Source organism: Saccopteryx bilineata, chromosome 9 (genome assembly GCF_036850765.1).
Source record: "Saccopteryx bilineata isolate mSacBil1 chromosome 9, mSacBil1_pri_phased_curated, whole genome shotgun sequence".
NCBI lineage: Eukaryota > Metazoa > Chordata > Mammalia > Chiroptera > Emballonuridae > Saccopteryx > Saccopteryx bilineata.
Genome location: NC_089498.1, coordinates 75,480,214 through 75,502,270, shown reverse-complemented (window position 1 = coordinate 75,502,270; position 22,057 = coordinate 75,480,214). Strand labels below are relative to the sequence as shown.

Sequence of the window (22,057 nt, the reverse complement as noted above, 5' to 3'; positions counted from 1 at the left end):
AATATAAATTGTGCTGAAGATTACTGAAGATATTGTAGTTTATGTATAATGGTTTAAAAGTACCACTTAGAGTATTTCATTCCACAGTGTGTCGTGCGGAGAATATTAAAAATTCAATTTCGGGCTGCATAACTTCATTATGCAGGCTGGATGCGGCCCACGGGCCATATGTTGGCTTTGCCTGAGATAGGAGCTTCTCCTGTGTGCCCTGGCCGGAAATCGAACCCAGGACTTCCACATGCCGGGTTGATACTCGACCACTGATCCAACCAGCCAGGGCTAGGTTGTCTATTTTCTGATTCACACTTCATGTTACTCCATCCTTGGTAATTGGTCAAACTGACTCTGAAGTAAGGAAGGAAAAACAATCAACTTAATAACATATTAACAATGTATCAGACATGTTTTCAACATCTAGAGTTAAAATAAGGAAGGGTTAGTAGTAATTAACTTAGTCATTCCACTCAATTAGATTTTAAAAGCATTTATAATGTACTCAGTACATACTATGGGAGAATCAAAAGATTGATTAAAAAATGTTTCATAAGAGAAATCTGATGTGAATGTTACACGATATGTACACATGCCACTAACATTTTACTTGTTTTTAAATCTGAATAAGTGCTGAATAGAAACATATCTAGATTCACATCCTCTGTAACCACAGATTCATTTTCTAGGATATGTGGTTTTATTATGTATATACTTTCCTCAACTTTGGATCTGACATGAGGATAAAAGAGGGCATTAAAGGTTAGAGGAAAGGGAGACTAGGGTAAAGAAAAATGGAATTTTTGCACAAGTGCCTTGGGAAGGATGAAGATGAGGCAAAGTATATCCAGGCCTCAGAGCTATAATTAATTCATTAGGAGGAGAGGGGCTGCTACAGCGAGTGTTGGGTATTGTATTCTGGACTGATGGGCCTCACCTGAATGGAATGTGGTCAGAGATTAAAAGTATATATAATCTAAAATAAAAAAAATAAAAATAAAAGTATATATGATATAATCTAGCAATCAATGAATGACTAAGGAGCCACAATAAAGAATTGATGCTTCTCAAAAAAAAAAAAAAAGAATTGATGCTTCTTATCTCTTCCCCTTCTTGTCTGTCCGATCCTCTCTGACTCTCCGTCTCTGTTCAAAAAAAAAAAGTATATATAATCTTTTTTGTATTAGTAAGAGTATTTAAGAAATACTATAGGTACATATGGGAATTTTTTTTTTTTTTTTTTTAGAGGCAGAGATAGACAGGGACAGACAGACAGGAACAGAGAGAGATGAGAAGCATCAATCATCAGTTTCTCGTTGCGCCTTGCGACTTCTTAGTTGTTCATTGATTGCTTTCTCACACGTGCCTTGACCACGGGCCTTCAGCAGACCAAGTAACCCCCTGCTGGAGCCAGCGACCTTGGGTCCAAGCTGGCGAGCTCTTTGCTCAAGCCAGATGAGCCCGCGCGCGACCTCTGGGGTCTCGAACCTGGGTACTTCCGCATCCCAGTCTGACGCTCTATCCACTGCGCCACCGCCTGGTCAGGCCATATGGGAATTTTTGCTTTATCTGAGCAGAATCGGTTAAACAAAAGTTAGTTTGGATGATTCCCATTCCAGGCATTAGATTTACTTTGACTTTGGAACTACAGTAAGACCCAAGAATTAGTAATCAATACTTGTAAAACAAAAAGGCATTGAACATTGATCTGAAGCATCAAATAGAACATATCTCCTGTTATGCATGTGTGTAGCCATGACAGGAATGGACCCTATGAGCACTGTTAAAATTTGGGAAGAAAGTGCTTTTGTAAGGTTTCTGGGGAGTAAGTAATAGAAATGGAAACTTGTAGAGTATTAATCACTAATTTTCAGATGTCTCTTTTAATCTATTTTATGAATATGTATCAGATTCTTCACATCAGTAACTAACTCTATTGTCCTAATAAATTCTCAAGCTTTTCAACCATGAATTGTCTTTTGAAATTTTTAAAGAATTTCGGCTAAGAAGGGAATTTGCATACAAGTCATGACTAGTGTTTAGTTTAGGAGGAGTGAGAGAAATTATCCTGCTGGTGTTCTTGATTCTATATATTTTGTGCTTATTAAGTATTTATTGAGCATTTGTTATTATGTCCTGAATATTGAGCTGGAATAATTGTAATAATTTGTGTTTGAAGTAACATACAAGAGGACAGTTATATAAATTTATGTTTAGTTATTTTATTTGATAGCAATTAGCAAACATTAACAGGTTTTAAGTAGGCTTGTTTAGCCCTGGCTGATTGGCTCAGTGGTAGAGCATTGGCCTGGTGTGTGGATGTCCCAGGTTCGATTCCCAGTCAGAGCACACAGGAGGAGTGACTATCTGCTTCTTCACCCCTTCCCCCTTTCCTTCTCTCTCTCTCTCTTTGCATCCTGCAGCCATGGCTCTGTTGGAATAAGTTGACCCTGGGTGCTGAGGATGGTTTCATAGCCTCACCTCAGGTGCTAAAATAACTTGATGGCTGAGCAATGGCGCAATGGCCCAGATGGGCAGAGCATCACCCTGTGGGAGGCTTGCCGGGTGGATTCCTGTTGGGGTGCATGTGGGAGTTTCTCTCTGCTTTCCTGCTTCTCACTTAAGAAAAAAATACTTGTTTTACATTTTAATTCTTTTTTTTACATTTTAATTTTTTATTACTGTATTTGCAAATCTATTCCCTTCAAAAAATGATTAGTGAGTATTTCTAAAACTTATTGTTGAATTTAGTACCTCAAAGCATTACTTTCTGTGTACATATGGCCCTTTTTTCTTGCCCCCTTGTTCCAATAACCCCTTTTTTGTTTTTAGCTCAGGCAAGATTTTATTTATATTTGGAAGTTGCATGAAGACATTCTCAAATTTACATGCTCAAATTAAAAAAATTTAATGTATTGATTTTAGTGAGAAAGAGAGAGAGGGACAGAAACATCAATCTGTTCCTGTATGTGCCCTGACTGTGGATCAAACTGGGAACCTCTACATTCCCGAACAACACTCCAACCAACTGACCGTTTCTATCACAAGTTTCGACACGTAAGCACATGTTTATTTGGCGCATGTGTGCCTCTCTATTTTTATCACTTAATGTATACATACTGAGGTAGCAAATTAACTAAAACAAAGTTGATTCACGTTAGTCTTATGTGTGAGGCGATAGTGTACCCATGGCTACTGATAAAGTTCATTTACACCACTGTATTGTATATGAATTTCAACAAGGAAGAAATGCTACAGAAGCATGTAGAAATTTATTGAAAGTGGTGAAGGTACAGTTTCTGATAGGACATGCAGAAGATGGTTCGAAAAATACAGAACAGGTGATTTCGACCTTTCTGATAAGCCACGTTCTGGGTGACCATCTTTGATCAATGACGATGTTGTTAAGACCATGTTGGAGCAAGATCCTTTTCTGACAACATTGGAGATCGCAGAAAGGCTTAATTCAGCTCAGCAAACCATTTTGGACCATATTCGGAAGATAGAATTGGTGTGGAAATATATTATTTAATAAAGTTTATTGACGGTAAGAAAAATTTGTATTTTGTTTTATTCCAAAAACGGACAGAACTTTCTGGTAGACCTTTTATTTTAAAGATATTTTGAGCGTATATCTCAATTTATAGTGTTTGAATTAAAAATCTTAAATAATGATGTTATTTGATAACTTCAACAGTGATCACTACCTAGAGATAGTGTTTTATAAGTAAATAAAACACCAATGTGTTACATAATTATGATTACTAATAAAGTAATTGATATAATATGTAATCAATTGTAGATATTTACACTGTACAATTGATAAGTTTTTTTTTTTTTTTCTTTTCATTTTTCTGAAGCTGGAAACAGGGAGAGACAGTCAGACAGACTCCCGCATGCGCCCGACCGGGATCCACCTGGCACGCCCACCAGGGGCGACGCTCTGCCCACCAGGGGGGGATGCTCTGCCCATCCTGGGCGTCGCCATGTTGCGACCAGAGCCACTCCAGCGCCTGGGGCAGAGGCCACAGAGCCATCCCCAGCGCCCGGGCCATCTTTGCTCCAATGGAGCCTTGGCTGCGGGAGGGGACGAGAGAGACAGAGAGGAAAGCGCGGCGGAGGGGTGGAGAAGCAAATGGGCGCTTCTCCTGTGTGCCCTGGCCGGGAATCGAACCCGGGTCCTCCGCACGCTAGGCCGACGCTCTACCGCTGAGCCAACCGGCCAGGGCCTACAATTGATAAGTTTTGACAAAGCTATATACCCATGAAATTGTTAACAGCAAGCTGAGGAACAGATCCATCACCCTCAAGAGTTTTCTCATGATTCTGTAATCCCTCCCTCCTGCTCTGTCCTGCCCTTTCCTCATCATTTTTTTCCCTGATACTTAAGGCTAGTTTGTATTCTCTAGATTTTTCTATAAGTGAAATCATATGGTACCTACTCTTTCTTTGGGGTGGGGGGAGACTTTGGCTTCTTATATTCAGCATAATTATTTTGAAATTCATCCATGTTGTATGTTATTCCTTTTTTTTGCTGAGTAGTATTACATTGTGTGGATAAATCACAATATTTTTTGCCCCATTTGCCAGTTGATAGACATTTGGGTTGTTTTCTAGCTTTTTATAAATAAAGCTGCTATGAGCATTCATTTACAAATCTTTGGAGAGATATATACTCTCTTTTCTCTTGTGTAAAACTCTAGGAGTAGAATAGCTATATCTTATGTTATAGCGAAATGTTTTTTCCAGTCTGAGGCTTGTCTTCAATTTTTAAAATAGTGTGTTTCAAAGAGCAAGAATTATCTCTACTCACAGACAGTATGTTTGTATAGAAAATTTGAAAGGTGTTATAAAAAAAGCTCTAGATCTAATAGGGGAATTTAGCTAGGTTGAAGAACATCAGTATATAACAGTCAGTTGTATTTCTTTTTACTAGCAAGAACAATTGGAAATTTAAATTTAAAAGTACCATTTCAGTAGCACCAAAACCCATGAAATACTTAAGTATTAACTTTTACAAATATGTCCAAGATTTGTATACTGAAAGTTATAAAATACTGATGAATGAAACCAAAGAAGACGTACATAAATGGAGAAATATGTCATATTTATAGATTGGAAGACTCATTCTTGTTAAGTTTTCCATTCCTTCTAAACTGATCTATAGATTTGATACAATCCCTGTCGAAATCTTAGCAGGATTTCGTATAGAAGCTGACAAGCTGAATCTAAAAAGAGGAACTAGGAAAGGCAAACCAATTTTGAAAATGAAGAACAAAGTTGAAAAACTTCACGCTACCCGATTTTAACTTATTATATTTCTGCACTACTCTAGACAGTGTTGTATTGGAGAAAAAATAGACATACAGATCAATGGGACAAAGTAGAGAATCCAGACACACAAAAATGATCAACTTGTTTTTGGCAAAGGTATAAAGGCAATTCAGTACAGAAAGGGTAGTATGGAATAGTTGAATATTCATGTGCAAAAATATATGTGTTTCATTCGGTACCTAGTAGCCTCTGTTAGACACTGGACAGTCCCTGCCCAGACATTTATTAAATGTTCAGACAGCGGCACCGATGGATATGAAATACAAAATAAAATTTACTTGCACAGTAAACTACAAGAGGATTCCTCGAGGACAAAGACTTAGGCTTAGTCCAGCATGAAGCAAGATTGAAACAGGTGGTTGGTTTTACTTTTTTTTTTTTGTTGTTGTTTTTCATTTTTCCGAAGCTGGAAACAGGAGGCAGTCAGACAGACTCCTGCTTGCGCCCGACTGGGATCCACCTGGCATGCCCACCAGGGGGCGATGCTTTGTCCCTCTGGGGCATCGCTCTGTTGAGTCCAGAGCCATTCTAGCGCCTGCAGCAGAGGCCACAGAGCCATCCCCAGCGCCTGGGCCATCTTTTTTTTTTTTTTAATTTTTTATTTATTCATTTTAGAGAGGAGAGGGAGAGACAGAAAAAGAGAGAGAGAGAAGAGACAGAGAGAGAGAAAGGGGGAGGAGCTGGAAGCATCAACTCCCATATGTGCCTTGACCAGGCAAACCCAGGGTTTCAAACCGGCGACCTCAGCATTTCCAGGTCGGCGCTTTATCCACTGCGCCACTACAGGTTAGGCCACTGGGCCATCTTTGCTCCAATGGAGCCTCGCTACGAGAGGGGAAGAGAGAGAAAGAGAGGAAGGAGAGGGGGAGGGGTGGAGAAGCAAATGGGCGCCTCTCCTGTGTGCCCTGCATGGTAATCGAACCCGGGACTCCTGCACGCCGGACTAACGCTCTACTGCTGAGCCAACCGGCCAGGGCTGGTTTTAGTTTTTATTGTGGCTTGAAGGAGGGACCCCTGTGATAGTTCCCATGTGTGGGATTTACATGGTTTTAACTTCCCACCAACAACGAGGAATTGAATGCCTGGGTATTCTTATTTTTTTTTATCTAGATGTGGGGCAAAAAGGGGAGGGAAGCAGGGTGTCAGTGAAAAAACTAGTTCAAAATGTTTCATAGACCTCGAGGTAACACCTAAAGTCTTTATAAAATATCTTGAAGAAAATATAAGACAAAATCTTTTTCATCTTCAGTCAGGCAAATATTTCAAAGCATGACCAGTGGTGGTGCAGTAGATAACAGCGTTGAACGGGAATGCTGAGGTCTCAGGCTTGAGCGCGGGCTTGCTGGTGTCCACACGATCCCAAAGCTCACCAGCTCGAGTCCAGAAATCTCCAGCTTGAGCAAGGGGACACTGGCACAGCCTCAGTCAATGCACGGATGAGAAACTCAATGCACAGTTAAGTGAATGCAACCAGCAGTTGATGCTTCTCATCTCTCCTCTGTCTCTCGGAAGCAATCAATGCACAACTAAAGTGAAAGCAACTACAAGTTGATTCTTCTTACTCTCTCTCTCTCCTTTCTGGTCTCTCAAAAATTTTTTCCTTAGATTTTACACCAAAAGCCTGATCTATAAATGCATAGATTGATAAATTCGACTTCATCAAAATCAAGAACTGCTGCTGTTGGAAACTGTGCTATGAGAATGAAAAGACAAGCCACAGACTTGGAGTAAATATTCCTCTATCACATATCTGACAAAGGACTTGTATCCAGAATATTGAAAGAACTCACAAAATTTAATAACAGGTAAACAACCTAGTTAAAAATTTGGCAAAATAGCCTGACTGGGCGGTGGTGCAGTGGATAGAGCGTTGGACTGGGATGCGGAAGACCCAGGTTCGAGACACTGAGGTCACCAGTTTGAGCGTGGGCTCATCTGGTTTGAGCAAAGCTCACCAGCTTGGACCCAAGGTCGCTGGCTCGAGCAGGGGTTTACTCGGTCTGCTGAAGGCCCACAGTCAAGGCAGGTATGAGAAAGCAATCAGTGAACAATTAAGGTGTTGCAATGCGCAGTGAAAAACTAATGATTGATGCTTCTCATCTCTCTCTGTTCCTGTCTGTCCGTCCCTGACTATCCCTCTCTCTGACACTCTGTCTCTGTAAAAAAAAAAAAAAAAATTGGCAAAATATTCAAGTTAAAACTTTACCAAACAAGGTAAAACAAACACACCCCAAAATATTAAACATCATTGATAATTGTGGAATTGCACATTAAAACCACAACAAGATACCATTTTGTACCCAGTGAGAAAATTAATAAATTAAGAAAAATGGCCTGACTGGTGGTGGCGCAGTGGATAGAGCATCAACCCAGATCACTGAGTTTCCCAGTTTGAAACTACAGGTGATGGGCTTGAGCCCAAAGTTGCTGGCTTGAGCTAGGGTTCATTGGTTCAGCTTGAGGGTCCCCCACCGCCCGTCAAAGGCACATATGAGAAGCAATCAATGACCAACTAAAGTGAAGCAACCACGAGTTGATGCTTCTCACTCTCTACCCCTTCTCTCATCCTGTGTCTCTCAAAGCCATAAAAATAAAAATAAATTAATAAAAATGAAGGAAAAAAGGAAAAATGATAATACAAAATGCTAATGAGAATGGGGAACAATTGGTGTGTTCCTCCATTGCTGATGGCAATGGAAGTGGTATAGTGACTTCGAAAAGTGTTTGGCAGTTCTTTCTAAGGTACACATAAAGTTACCATACAACCCAGCATTCCTACCCCTAGGTATTTATCCAGTGAGATGGGAATTTATATAATTTCTTTTTTCTAACAGCTATATTGAGATCTGATTCACATACAGTACAGTTGACCTTTATTTATTTATTTTTAAAAGATTTTATTTACTGATTTTAGAGAGGAGAGAGAGGGAGAAAGGTGGTGGGGGAGAAGCAGGAAACATCAAGTAGTAGTTGTTGCTTCTTGTATATGCTGTGACCCGGCAAGCCTGGGGTTTTGAATCAGTGAGCTCAGCATTCCAGATGGACACTTAACCCACTGCCACCACGGATCAGGTGCAATTGACCTTTTAAAATGTACATATGCACAGAGTTGTGCAGCCATTACAGGAATCAATTTTAGAACATTTTTATCACTCCAAGAGGAAAACTCAGATTCATTAGCAGTCACTTCTGGATCCTCTAGGCAGCTCTGACTACTTTTTATCTCTGTAGATTTTTTTCACTTAGCATATTGTTTTTGAGGTTCAAGTGTATTGTGCCATGTATCAGTACTTCATTCTTTTTTACCACTGAATAATATTCCATTGTATGGCTGCACCATATTTTGTTTATCCATTCATCAACGTTTGAGTTGTTTCCACCTTTTTTTTTTTTGCTATTATGAATAATGCTGCTAGAACATTTATGTACAAATATTTTATAGTCACAAGATTTCATTTCATTTAGGTATAGATCTAGGAGTAGAATTGTTGGGTCATATGATAACTCTGTGTTTAACTTTTTTGAGGAACTGAAAAACTGTTTTCCAAATTAGCCTTACCATTTTATATTCCTACCAGTAATGTATGAGTGTTCCAGTTTATCTACATCCTTGTCAATTTTTTTTTTCACTATAGCTATTTTAGGGATTGTAAAGTGGTATCTCATTGTGTTATGATTTGCATTTCTATAATGACTAATGATGTTGATGTTTTTTCATGTCTTTATTGGCCATTTGTATATCATCTTTGGTCAGATGTCTCTTCACACCTTTTTCCCACTTAAAAAATGGATTATTTCTATTATTTTTATTGTTGAGTTTTAAGAGTTCTGTATATATTCCAGGTCCTAAAGTTTTATTAGAAATACAATTTGCAAAATTTCCCCCATTCTCTGGGTTTTCTTCACTTTCTTGAAGGATAAAAGTTTTAAATTTTGATAAAGTCCATTTTATCCCATTTTTTCTTTGGCTTCTTGTGCTTTAAGTGTCATATCTAAGAAACTTGCCTGGGTATTATATCTAATTGCCTAATCAAAGCTATGAAGATTTACACCTTTTTTTTCCTAAGGGGTTTATAGTTTTAAAGTTAAGAATAGTCTTTGATCCATTTGAATAAATAGATATATATTTTAGATTTTATTTATTGATTTTAGCGAGAGGAGAGAGAAGGGGGGGAAGAGGGGAGAAGAGGGAAGCATCAATTGATAGTTGCTTCTCCTACGTTCCTTGATTTTTGAACCTCAGTGCTCCAGGTCTACGCTTTATCCACTGTGCCACCACCGGTCAGACAGTCTTTGTGATCCATTTGAAGAACATTTTAGGGTCAATTTAAGTTTTCTTAAATTTATTTTCAGGTAATTAATGTGTGTGTTGCCATTGCACATGAGATACTTTCTTATTGCTTCCTGTGATTATTATTTGTATAAAAAGATCCTTTTCTAAAGGGAATGCCATCTGTTTTCAAATGATTATTGTATAAGTAGTATAACTTGCTTTAAAAAATTCAGTCTTTAATGATTCATTAAAAACTTGGCTTTTGGAATAATTTGCCTTCACCTCATATTCATTACTTAAGCTTAAAATATGTACATTATATAAAATTTTACTTTTCACTTGTGTCCTTAGGGTAGTGAAGACACTAAAGTTCTCTAATGAGTACTTCTTATTTAAATCAAGGTATGAAATTTGTTTTGAAGTAAAAGGAACTGATGCTGGCATTATGCCAGCTAGGGGAGTTGTGGAGTTGATAATTTGGATTTTGCTAGCTCTGTCCGTGATTCGAATTTATCTTTTCACTTTAGTGCTACTTTGACTTTGTTTTTAGCTAATTTATTTGTTTATAAAAATATTAATATGTTTCTTAAAGAAAAGGCAGAAGTTGAGTGAAGAGCATTGATTGTGAACCCATATCTCTGACAGTGTTAATATTTTTGAAGTTCTCTTAATTACTATATAAAGTTTTAAAGTCTTTATGTATATATTTTAAATATGTTCCAAAGAAGCCTCTGAAATGAGTGACCATGTTAACATAACTTTTATCACAGTATATTATTATAGTTGTTCTGTCTTATTATTAGTTATTGTTAATATCTTACTATGCCTAATTTATAACTTGAACTTTATCATAGGTATTTTTGTATTGGAAAAAGTACATATAGGGTTTGGCACTATCTGCGGTTTCAGGCATCTACAGGAGATTTTGGAATGTGCCTCAATGGACAAAGGGGCCTACTGAATAGTGATGTCTAAATCAGCTATTTTTTTTTTTTCTTTTTGTATTTTTCTGAAGTTGGAAATGGGGAGACAGACAGACTCCCGCATGCGCCCGACCGGGATCCACCCGGCACGCCCACCAGGGGGCGATGCTCTGCCCATCTGGGGTGTTGCTCTGTTGCAACCAGAGCCATTCTAGTGCCTGAGGCAGAGGCCATAGAGCCACCCCCAGCGTCTGGGCCAACTTTGCTCCAATGGAGCCTTGGCTGCGGGAGGGGAAGAGAGAGACAGAGAGGAAGGAGAGGGGGAGGGGTGGAGAAGCAGATGGGTGCTTCTCCTGTGTGCCCAGGCCGGAAATCGAACCTGGGACTCCCGCACGCGAGGCTGATGCTCTACCACTGAGCCAACCAGCCAGGGATATGTTCCTTTTTTTAAAATTACTGATTTGAGAGAGAGAAACATCAGTTTGTTGTTCTACTTATTTATGTATTCACTGGTTGGTTCTTGTACTTGCCCTGACCAGGGATCCAACTCACAACCTTGTTGTATTGGGATGATGCTCTAACCAACTGAGCTACGTGGCCAGGGCCTAAATGTGTTCTTTAAACTTAGAAATTAGACATTAAAACTTCCCACATTAGAAAACAAACCTGGTTTTAAGAGTTTAAATCTCAGAAGGATTGCTGCTTTTTTAATACTCTAACCAGTGTTTTGATATCCATGTTATTAAATATAGTTTCATCAGTCTAAACAAACAAGAGAAACTACTGCAAATTCTTTTTTTTTTTTAATTTTTAAAAAAATTTTATTCATTTTTAGAGAGGAGAGAGAGAGGGAGAGAGTGAGACAGAGAGAGAGAGATAGAGAGAGAGAGGAGAGAGGAGCAGGAAGCATCAATTCCCATATGTGTCTTGACCAGGCAAGCCCAGGGTTTTGAACCGGCAACCTCAGCGTTTCCAGATTGACACTTTATCCACTGCGCTGCCACAGGTCAGGCTGCAAATTCTTAAAGTGAGAAATATATAGGTTAATATTTAGAAATAACAACATTTATAAGCATCAAGAAAAGCGTGTACAATTTAATATTTACTTCTCCTTCTCTTCTACTGCCTCTGTCTACTCTCTTCTCCCACACAAATTCCTGAACTAGAAAGAGTCTGCATCTGTCTGCTAACTAGTATTATACACTGGGCTGCTTCTTTCATCTTGCTGTCTTAGCCAAGGTTTGAGATTGCGTGGGTTTCCCATCATTCCCCAAGTCTTGTCTTTTCTGATGTGCCTTGAGACACTCTTGGCAACAAATCCAGCCGTTCTTGACGTCTTGCCCCCTATACAAATAACATTTCTTAAGTGTCTTCTGTGTGCCAGGTATCATCCTTCTAATGTGTTAGGCACTTTCATCTAAATTATTGCTGGGTGTTTTTGTTTGTTTGTTTTCTTTTTTTACTTGCTGGTGATCAGATTTTGCCTCATATTTTGATACTTTATCTCTTCTCTATTGTGCTTCTTGATAGAGGGACCACCAAATAAAGGTGGATGTTCTTGATGAATCTTACTAATTTGGGGTTCTTGATAACACTATAGTTAACTTTTTGTATTCTCTATCCTGGGAACAATAATCCTGACCTTTTTTCCTACACTGGGAAATGCATGCATTTCTAACTGACATGTTCAAAATAGTTGAGAGGTTTTATTCTACAGTTTAAAAGTCAGTGAAGAATGGCACTATTTTAATAATAAATAATAGGATTAATTTCTTTCTCAAATCTTCCCCTTTAGCCTATATTTATTTGTAAAATGTTTCTAATTTTTCTTTCTTTCTTTATTTTTTACAGAGACAGAGAGTGAGTCAGAGAGAGGGATAGACAGGGACAGACAGACAGGAACGGAGAGAGATGAGAAGCATCAATCATTAGTTTTTCATTGCACATTGCAACACCTTAGTTGTCCATTGATTGCTTTCTCATATGTGCCTTGACCGCGGACCTTCAGCAGACTGAGTAACCCCTTGCTGGAGCCGGCGACCTTGGGTTCAAGCTGGTGGGCTTTCCCTCAAACCAGATGAGCCCGCACTCAAGCTGGTGACCTCAGGGTCTCGAATCCTGGTCCTCTGCATCCCAGTCCAACGCTCTATCCACTGCGCCACCGCCTGGTCAGGCTGTAAAATGTTTCTGAGTTAGAGGAACTTGACTTTCTTAGTTAAAACAAAAACTTCAGATATTGAGTTTAACTTCAGTTGTGATTCCAAATTTCAGTTTATATCTTTAAAAAATAGATTAAAATCACATTTAATCTTAAACTCTATTCTGTGATATAGAAGTAGCATTTATTGGCTCTTTAACAATTAAGCAAAAAAGTTCTTAAATATCATTGAAAAAGATTGCTGCCCTGGCCGGTTGGCTCAGCGGTAGAGCGTCGGCCTAGCGTGCGGAGGACCCGGGTTTGATTCCCGGCCAGGGCACACAGGAGAGGCGCCCATTTGCTTCTCCACCCCTCCGCCGCGCCTTCCTCTCTGTCTCTCTCTTCCCCTCCCGCAGCCAAGGCTCCATTGGAGCAAAGATGGCCCGGGCGCTGGGGATGGCTCTGTGGCCTCTGCCCCAGACGCTAGAGTGGCTCTGGTCGCAACATGGCGACGCCCAGGATGGGCAGAGCATCGCCCCCTGGTGGGCAGAGCGTTGCCCCATGGTGGGCATGCCGGGTGGATCCCGGTCGGGCGTATGTGGGAGTCTGTCTGACTGTCTCTCCCTGTTTCCAGCTTCAGAAAAATGCAAAAAAAAGAAAAAAAAAAGAAAAAGATTGCTTTCTGGTGATAGTGAAGAGAGGAATAAATACATGAGAATTCTTTATTTTGCTTAAGGCAGTATTAACTGCAGTGTTGATGAAAGAAAGGATATTTATTGGGACTCTGGATTAAACAGAAACCTAATTCATACTAGCACACAGTGGAATTGTATTGTGGGGATAGGGAGTTGTTTTAACCAAGGTCAGGAGTGTGATTATACTTCAGAAATAACTGGAATATCAAAATATTTTCTTTAGTCTCTTATTTGTCTTCCTCTCTATGTATCTGCTTCATTTTTAATCTTTTCAGATATGCTTTATTCACTTTTTGATCTGTATGTCCAAACTTGGTCTTAACCTACTCCTGAGCTTTATCGATATAGTTCAGGATTTCAGAGAATGCCGTTCCTTTCTCAGTTTCATTTTCAAATTTCCAGTAAAGAACTTTGACTAGCCATTTAGTTAGGGAGGAGTATCATGCCATATAAAATGGCTGTTGAAACTATGGGCCAGAAATAAGGTAGAAGGGGGTATTTTCCAGAAGGGAATAGGGGTGTTAGAGGTGCCATATAGGCAAAAAAGAGATATTTTTAAAATAATTTTATCATCAGGATTTTTTCTGACAGGGAGATTTTGAGCTTTGAAAGAATTTCCAAAATACAACCTGTGTAGTACTTTCAGTTAAGGACAATATCTTTATTTATTTATATTTTTTAAATTGAATTTGTTGGGGTGACATTGGTTAATAAAATTCTATAGGTTTTGGTGCCCCATTCCATAATACATTCTCTGTACACTACACCACACATTCATCACCACAGTGTGTTTCTTTTTTCTTTTTTTGAGACAGAGAGAGGGACAGACAGACAGGAAGAGAGCTGAGAAGCATCAGTTCTTTGTTGCGGCACCTTAGCTGTTCATTGATTGCTTTCTTGTTTATGCGTTGATGGCAGGGAGCTACAGCAGAGTGAGTGACCCCTTGCTCAAACTAGTGACGTTGATCTCAAGCCAGCGACCTTGGGATCTCGAATCTGGGTCCCCTGTGTCCACTGCCTGGTCAGGCAAAGAGGGAAGCAGAAGCCTATAGAACCTGGCTTATTTTTCTTTAAAAATTTTTATTGAATTTATTGAGGGCGACATTGGTTAATAAAGTTATACAGCTTTTAGGTGTACATTCTACATCATCTGTATGTTGCATTGTGTGTTCACAAGGACAATATCTTGATTTAGAGCTGCTTTCCAACCAAATCTTGAAATGCTATTCAATTGGAATTATGCCAATGACTGAGTTCACTGCTCAAGTAGAGAGAGCTATGGGAAAGAGGCAAGCATGATTTCTGAGTTTTTGATATAAAAGTTGGTTATACCATTAAAGCACTTGTCCGTCAGACTGTAAGTACTAAAGATGTAACTCACTCTCTTTGGGAGCAGAAGTATGACTGGTATTCATGGAATTAAAACAAATGGCAATTTGTAGAGGGATTATAGAGAAGAGCAGAAAATATAGTGCTATTAGTAATCATTCTTAGTTGTCTTGGAAAATTTATCTTGCTTATATGGAAGAGACAAGCCAAGTCTTGATATATACCACATTGTATTGGCCTGAGTTAGAAGCCTGAATTGTGTTGGTTTTTTGCATTGACCATAAAAACTGTCAAAAAGATCAAAGTCTAACACAGATGTTAGGAAGACCAACAGTTGAATATGGATATCTCTGAGGAAAAATAAATATAAAGTTGGAACCCTCTAACAGCAGGTTTGTAATAGTTGTGGGAGGTATTGTAGGACTGTTAAAAGAAGCCCTATGGAAAACTTTTAGTGTCAGAAAGTTTAGCTTAGAATATTAAGCATTCTTTAGCCTGCCTTATTATTTTTTGAATTATTTATTTGGAAAAGACAGACTTTTAGAAATTTTGTAATTTTTTTCTTGGAAGAAAAATGTTAGACTGAAAGGCTAATAGAATTTTTGCTAAATGCCCTGTTCTAATAATTCATTGAATAAATTTGACATATAATTCAATGAATTCTGATAACTCAAAGTTGTAAATATGTCCAGTGTACATAGTAGAACTGTTTAAAATCTGTTCCCAGGTTTTATTGACCTGTGAGTTGATGGGGACTGGACTTTCCTGGAAGGAAAACTATGAATGTTTTAGATCAATAATACACTTTGCATTTATTTATTTATTTATTTATTTTTGTATTTTTCTGAAGTTGGAAACAGGGAGGCAGTCAGACAGACTCCCGCATGCTCCTGACCGGGATCCACCCAGCATGCCCACCAGAGGGTGATGCTCTGCCCATCTGGGGCGTCGCTCTGTTGCCCCATCGGGGTGTCGCTCTGTTGCGACCAGAGCCATTCTAGCGCCTGAGGCAGAGGCCACAGAGCCATCCTCAGCACCCGGGCCAACTTTGCTCCAATGGAGCCTTGGCTGCGGGAGAGGAAGAGAGAGACAGAGAGGAAGGAGAGGGGGAGGGATAGAGAAGCAGGTGGGCGCTTCTGTGTGCCCTGGCCGGGAATCGAACCCAGGACTCCTGCATGCCAGGCCGACGCTCTACCACTGAGCTAACCAGCCAGGGCCTGCAATTTATTTTTATCCAGGCCTACCTGAGGATATGTTTTCTAGGAAGATTTTTTTCCCATGCCATTTTTTCTTTGTAGTTTGTAAAACAATATTCATTGGCCCTAGCCTGTTGGCTCAGTGATAGAGTGTTGGCCTGGCCTGTGGATATCCCAGGTTCGATACCTGGCTAGGATATACAGGAGAAGCAACCATCTGTTTCTCCACCTCTCCTCTCCCCTCTTCTCTGTCTTCTCTCTTCTCCCTTCACTTCCTGCAGCCATGGCTCAATTGGTTTGAGCAAGTTGGCCCCAGGTGCTGAGAATAGCTCTGTGGAGCCTCTGCTTCAGGCGCTAAAATTAGCTCAGTTGCAAGCATGGGCCCTAGACGGGTTGCCAGGTGGATCCTAGTCGGGGCTCATGCGGAAGTCTATCTCCCCTCCCCTCAACTTGGAAAAGAAGGAAAAAAAAGAAATTATTGAAAAAATAAATAAAACCAAAACAATATTCATGTATGTTATAAAATTAGATAATAACTCATTAACTTACTATCCAGTCAAGAATCAAATATTATTAGTAACTTTATCCATACTGTTTCAGCACTAAATTTTACTCCAGTATAAATTTATCTTTGTATCTTTGACTCTTCTTTCCTCCTCCCTTCTTCTCTCTCTTTCATCAGGTCTTCTCAGGGAGCTGAGATTTACCTTTCTTTTCAAGGAGATTGCATCCTCTTAAACCCATTTCCCCTCTATTTCAAGTTTGTTTGAGGATTTAAAACAGGAGACATTTATGTCTTACTGTTTTTGATAAATCTCTAATAATGTCTTTGGGAGGTTTGACTCGTAGATGCTTGTAAATATGATTTGCTTTGCAAGCTGCTAACTGGATGAAGGTGGAAATAAATGGAAGTAAGACTTCATTAGTAAGGAAACCATTATGTTTTAAAAACCTGTGATTGATACATATATACTGTGTTTTGTTTTATTTATTTATTTATTTTTTTTAGAGACAGGAAGAGAGCTGAGAAGCATCAGTTCTTTGTTGCGGCTCCTTAGTTGTTCATTGACTGCTTTCTTATATGTGCCTTGACCAGAGTGCTACAGCAGAGTGAGTGAACCCTTGCTCAAGCCAGTGACCTTTGGATTCAAGGCACCAACCATGGGGTCATGTCTGTGATCCCACGCTCGAGCCAGCAACCCTACACTCAAGCTGGTGAGCCACACTCAAGCAGGATGAGCCCATGCTCAGGCCAGTGACCTTGGGGTCTCAAACCTGGGTCCTCAGCATTCCAGGCCGATGGTCTATCCATTGTGCCACTGTCTCATCAGGCTAGGTTTCTGAAAGAATGTGGATGAGACATAGTATTAAATACAGCCTGACTAGGCAGTGGCGCAGTGGCGGAGTGGATGGAGCATCAGACTGGGACATGGAGGACCCAGGTTCAAAAACCAAAGGTCGCTGGCTTGAGCACAGGGGTTGCTGGCTTGAGTGGGGAATTATAGACATGACCCAGTGGTCGCTGGCTTGAGCCCAGAGGTTACTGGCTTGAAGCCCAAGTTTGCTGGCCTGAGCCCAGGGTTGCTAGCTTAAGCAAGGGGTCACTCACTCTGCTGTAGCCTCCCCCCTCCCTGGTCAAGGCACATATGAGAAAGCAATCAATGAACAACTAAGGAGCCACAACGAAGAATTGATGCTTCTCTCTCCCTTCCTGTCTTGTCTGTCCCTCTCTTGACTCTCTCGGTCTGTCAAAAACAAAACAAAAGAACAAAATACATTAGAGGAACCATTCCCTAGAATAATTAGAAATTCAGTGATATTTTTCAAAAAAATAAGGTAAAATCTCTTTTAAAGGCAGAGAGTACCTTTTTGGTTATTTAAAGGGATGTTTGTATCCATTGTTCTCTAACTTTGATCCCCAGGCCAGCAGCATTAGTATCAATCAGCCTCACCATCACCTGAGACCTGAGTCAATTATCTAAATATCTCAGAATCTTTAGGTGATTCCAGTATAGCTAAAGTTTGAGAACCAGTGTTATATGGGGCTGTTTTTATAAACTAGCTTAGGTTGGCATGGTAGTTTGGATTAATGCTATATAGGTCAGAAATTTCTATTGCAAGTAACAAATCTTTTGGTGGTGGTGAGGGGGAGGCGTGGGCATGTGTAGAGGAAGGAGGAGTGGATAGCCCTGGGCCCTACTCAGCTTTACAGAATGTTTTGGGTGAGGGCCAATTAACAGAATCAAATGGGAACAGCCCTGACAACTGTTAAAGGTTCGAGCCTATCCAGCCGCTGGAAGAGGGGCTCCTAGGACTCAGAGCAGGCCCCAATCAGTGCTTGGACAAAAAAGGGGGAAATTATAGGGTCCCTTAGTTGGGTCCCTTAGCTACCCCATTAATGGGGTAGCTCACAGATGGAAGGCAATAATTAAGAAGAATCAGGATTGAGGAGCTTGGAACTGCTTGTCTCTGCAGGACTTTCTCCTGTTTGTTGATTGGGTTCTTATGTATCATTGACAAGTGGGAAAGATGGTCACAGGCAGCTCCAAATTCACATCTTCTGGGGATGTATAATGTATTTTGTTCTTTTTTGCTTTTGACAGAACGAGAGAGTCAAGAGAGGGACAGACAAGCAGTAAGAGCTGCTTTTTACCATTTCACAAGTCCCACCCCTCCCCAGTTATGTTCATGGGCATGAGGGTCAGTGACTGGTTTAGCCTGGGCTATGTGTCTAGCTCTGGAAGAAAGGAGAATAGAAAAGTGTACTATTCTGACAGTGTATGTAGTTCATTACTAGAGATCTGGGTTGCTTTCAAATGAGCTCACCTGTCTTTGAGGCATGGTGAGAAATCTGGAGGCTTATAGAGTTAGAAAGTGGAACAGGTTTCAAATGTGTATAGTTAGCTAACTTTTTTAGTTAGGCAGCAGTTAACCACTTTATTAAAGGCTTAAGGTGCCATAATATGGGAGTTGACGTTTTAGGTTTATTGTTTTGTGTTGAGTTAATTTTTTTGTCATTACAAAAGTTTGTATTCTCTAGGATACTGGAAAATACAGAGAAATAGAAAAAAATTACCTCATGTTTTGCTGTCCAGAGATGACTACATTTTGGTGAATTTCCTCTGCATATTTTCTTGCATAGTTATGATTATATTAATTTATTTTATTTTATTTTTTTATATTTTTCTGAAGTTGGAAACAGGGAGGCAGTCAGACAGACTCCCACATGTGCCTGACCGGGGTCCACTCGGCACACCCACCAGGGGGCGATGCTCTGCCCATCTGGGGCGTCGCTCTGCCGCAATCAGAGCCATTCTAGCGCCTGAGGCAGAGGCCACAGAGCCATCCTCAGCGCCCGGGCCAACTTTGCTCCAATGGAGCCTTGGCTGCGGGAGGGGAAGAGAGAGACAGAGAGGAAGGAGAGGGGGAGGGGTGGAGAAGCAGATGGGCGTTTCTTCTGTTTGCCCTGGCCGAGAATCAAACCCGGGACTCCCGCATGCCAGGCTGATGCTCTACCACTGAGCCAACCGGCCAGGGCCTGATTATATTAATTTTTAAAATTTGTTTTGACCAATATTTATAACTTTCTGTCTGAGTAGTAGAAACTTAATCACATTCAATACAGATTCCACCATGGTTGTATGTTAATTTAATTTTTCTTTTTTTTTAAATTTTTATTAATTTTAATTTATTGTGTTTACATGGATTCAAGTGTCCCACTGAATATAACTCTCACTCCCTTCCTCCTAACTCCCTCCCCCCTTCCCTCTAGGATTTGCTGTCTTGTTATCTATATCTTTGTGTTATGTATATACAGTGTGTCCGTAAAGTCATGGTGTACTTTTGACCGGTCACAGGAAAGCAACAAAAGATGATAGAAAAGTGAAATCTGCACCAAATAAAAGGAAAACCCTCCCAGTTTCTGCAGGATGATGTGGCAGCATGTGCACATGCTCAGATGATGACGTAACACCGTGTATACAGCGGAGCAGCCCACGGCCATGCCAGTTGAGATGTGGATGGTACAGAGGAAAGTTCAGTGTGTTCTGTGGTGGCTCGCTAAATTCGAATCCATGACCAAAGTGCAACGTGAATATCGGCGCGTTTATAACGAAGTGCCACCACATAGGAATAACATTACTCAGTGGGATAAGCAGTTGAAGGAAACCGGCAGTTTGGTGGAGAAACCCCGTTCTGGTAGGCCATCAGTCAGTGACGAGTCTGTAGAGGCTATACGGGATAGCTACCTAAGGAGCCCTAAAAAATCTGTGCATGAGCCCACACAGAACTGCACTGAATAGGTATGAAACTGGGAGAGTTTTCCTTTTATTTGGTGCAGATTTCACATTTCTATCGTCTTTTGTTGCATTTCTGTGACCGGTTAAAAGTGCACCATGACTTTACGGACACACTGTATAATCTCACTAATCCCTGTACCTTCTCTGATCCCATCTCCTCATCCCTGGTCCCTATGACAGCTGTCCCTCTGGCCCCTGTGACCCTACCTCTGTCTTTATTCCGTTCCTCAGTTCACTTTGTTCATTAGATTTCACATATATGTGAGATCATATGATACTATTTTTTCTCTGCCTGGCTTATTTCACTTAGCATAATGATTTCCAGGTCCATATATGCCATCAATTTAATTTTTAAAGACTTTATTTTTTCAGAGCAGTTTTAGGTTCAGAGCAAAATTGAGAGGATGGTACAGAGATTTCCTGTATACTCTCTTACCCTGCACGTGCATAGCCTCAGCATCCCCACCAGAGTGTTAAATTTGTTGCAGTTGATGAATCTACACTGACACGTCATAATTGCCCAAAGCTCATAGTTTGCTTTACCCATTCACTCTATTTTCATAGTTTTGCATTTTCCAGAATGTACTTGGAATCCTACAGTATGTAGCCTTTTCAGACTGGCTTCTTTCACCAAGTAATATGCATATAAGGTTCTTCCATGTCTTTTCATGGCTTTGATAGCTCATTTCTTTTTAGCAACGAATAATACTCCATTGTCTAGATGTTCCACAGTTTCTTATTCATTTGCTGAATGACATCTTGGTTGCTTCCAAGTTTTGGTGTGCAGTTTTTTTTTTATTTCTTATTTATTTATTCATTTTAGAGAAGGGGGGAGAGAGAGAGAGAGAAAGAGAGAGAGAGAAGGGGGAGGAGCAGGAAGCATCAACTCCCATATGTGCCTTGACCAGGCAAGCCAGGGTTTTGAACCGGCAGCCTCAGTGTTTCCAGGTTGACGCTTTATCCACTGCGCCACCACAGGTCAGGCTGCGTGCAGTTTTTTATGTGGACGTAAGTTTTCAACTCCTTTGAGTAAATACCGAGGAGCATGAATTCTGGATTGTATGGTAAAAGTATGTTTAATTTTAAAAGAAACTGTCAAACTGTCTTCCAAAGTGGCTGTATCATTTTGCATTCCCACCAGCAATGAAAGTTGATGCTAATTTTCATATTTGTTTTTTTTTCAATATTATTATTTTTTTATTATTTTAATGGGGTGACATTGATAAATCAGGGTACATATGTTCAGAGAAAACATCTCTAGGTTATTTTTGTGTGTGTGTGTGTATTTACAGAGACAGAGAGAGAGAGAGGGACAGACAGACAGGAACGGAGAGGCATGAGAAGCAACAGTCATTAGTTTTTCGTTGTGACACCTTAGTTGTTCATTGATTGCTTTCTCATATGTGCCTTGACCACGGGCCATCAGCAGACCGAGTAACCCCTTGCTCGAGCCAGCGACCTTGGGTTCAAGCTGGTGAGCTCTGCTCAAACTATAAGAGCCCGCGCTCAAGCTGGTGACCTCGGGGTCTCGAACCTGGGTCCTCCGCATCCCAGTCCAACGCTCTATTCACTGCGCCACCGCCTGGTCAGGCTCCCTAGGTTATTTTGACATTTGATTATGCTGCATTGTCATCACCCACAGTCCAGTTGTATTTGTTTTTTTTTTAAATTTACAAGTTCATTTTAAGTTTCTTGACATGCAGCACCATCATTAGATATATATTTTTATATATTTTTTAATTTTTAAACTTATTGATTTTAGAGAGAGAAGAAGGGGGAGAGAGAGACAGAGACAGGAACGTCACTCTGTACCTGTATGTGTCCTGACCAGGGATTGAACCCACAACCTTTGCATATGGAGATGGCACTCTAACCAACTGA

The 22,057-nt window shown here is 40.2% G+C and overlaps 1 protein-coding gene across 10 annotated transcripts in view; it reads left to right on the top strand.

Moving 5' to 3' along the window:
* Positions 1 to 22,057, top strand: part of P4HA1 (prolyl 4-hydroxylase subunit alpha 1) — a 119,903-nt gene that overhangs the window by 5,563 nt on the left and 92,283 nt on the right. For 2 of the 10 annotated variants that reach the window (XM_066242360.1, XM_066242356.1), the window contains exons 2-3: positions 2,917 to 3,048; positions 6,931 to 7,130. The exons of 5 other annotated variants lie outside the window; for them this stretch is intronic. The gene's annotated coding sequence lies outside the window, so the exon portion shown is untranslated. The remainder of the gene's footprint in view (positions 1 to 2,916; positions 3,049 to 6,930; positions 7,131 to 22,057) is intronic. 3 more of the 10 variants (XM_066242361.1, XM_066242359.1, XM_066242358.1) reach the window with 2 other exon arrangements.